Here is a 1276-nt window from a genome sequence, read left to right as displayed (position 1 = left end):
GACCTACCCACGACCAATCACACCCACGGCTAATCACCCCCCCCCCCCGAGTGGCTAATTACAACAGACAATCATTCAGAAAAATCGGATAAATAAGAATTCCATCTGCTAGACATATAAATTGCCGATTCTCTCTCCTGGTTCTTTCTTTTGCTTTCATTTATTTTTCTCGAAGGCCTTAATGAGAAATTTGCTGGGGCGGCTGACAAATTTGCTATGCAACAAGTGCGACGCTACACGCAGATGGAGTGGCAGTTTAATTGCACTCTTGGTCCGCGAACCGGCATCGTTCTGTATAGTCTAGGAATGGTGCGTGTCGAGTCAGTGCTCGCTTCGAGCTTGTGTTCTTCAATTTGATTGAATGAAGCTTCACCTAAGTGAGCGAGGGCCGATCCCGGAGGTAGTGCAATACCGGTCCGACCTGCGGCGGAGGTGAAGCAGGCTTCGAGCACTCTACCGACTTCCAAAAATATGTTTAATATCGTGGGTCCATATAGAACCCGCATCAGATATTATGTTGATAAGTACAGAGTTGTTTATTATGCTATGTACAATACATCAAAAATATGTGTTACAGAACCAAGGAAAAACGGATAAAAGGTGTATAATCTAAAAAGACAAACAAATGTCTAAAAAAGCTAGTTAGTGGTGTTATTTAAAAAGTTAGAAACTGTAAAGGTGTAAAATTTGGCGAAAAGCGCTTCTCTAAACACATAAGATCATTTAAGACGTGCCTATGTGGGCTCTAAAAGTCTTTGTGGAGGCGTTGATGGTGTCGCTGATGCAGAGGCGTTCCATAGTCTGTAGGTATTGCCTACTACATACCCTGCGCATTACGCGATCGTTTCCCTGATCTCAGGTGCCAAGGCAGCCGACGACAACCGCGTCTACCGTCACGCGTTGGAACCACCGGAGGAGTTGACGGTGTACAGGGGAGTACTTCTCCTCCTTAGCCTTCCGGGCGTTCTGAAACGCCTGAAGCCTGTTCTCGAAAGGGCAGCAGACGTCCACGATCAGTGCCTCCTCTCCACGGGCAAGTACCAGGTCCGGCTTGAGTGATGTAGTGTCCACGACCTGGTTCTCTGTGATGACTGTGAAGCTCCCCAAGGCAACCTTTTTTAGTCTGGCGACGATGGTGTCATGACGCTCCGTCATGGCCCTGCCCTGCCGCATGCAATGGCATAGTACATGCGGCAGTGTCTCCTCCCCATACCCGCAGAGCCTGCATCTTTTGTCGGCTGCGGGTGCCTGGACTCTTGTGGCATTGAGGGGGAGG

At 48.7% G+C, this 1276-nt stretch overlaps 1 non-coding gene across 1 annotated transcript; it reads right to left on the bottom strand.

Annotated features, from left to right (window-relative positions):
* Window positions 1–378: 378 nt before the first annotated feature.
* Window positions 379–568, bottom strand: LOC142583834 (U2 spliceosomal RNA). The gene has a single exon (XR_012828669.1). It is a non-coding gene; the product is annotated as a U2 spliceosomal RNA (small nuclear RNA).
* Between the last annotated feature and the right edge of the window lie 708 nt (window positions 569–1276).

This window comes from Dermacentor variabilis, chromosome 5 (assembly GCF_050947875.1).
Source record: "Dermacentor variabilis isolate Ectoservices chromosome 5, ASM5094787v1, whole genome shotgun sequence".
NCBI lineage: Eukaryota > Metazoa > Arthropoda > Arachnida > Ixodida > Ixodidae > Dermacentor > Dermacentor variabilis.
The sequence above is the reverse complement of the archived record's forward strand: the minus strand, read 5'-3'. Positions and strand labels throughout refer to the sequence as shown.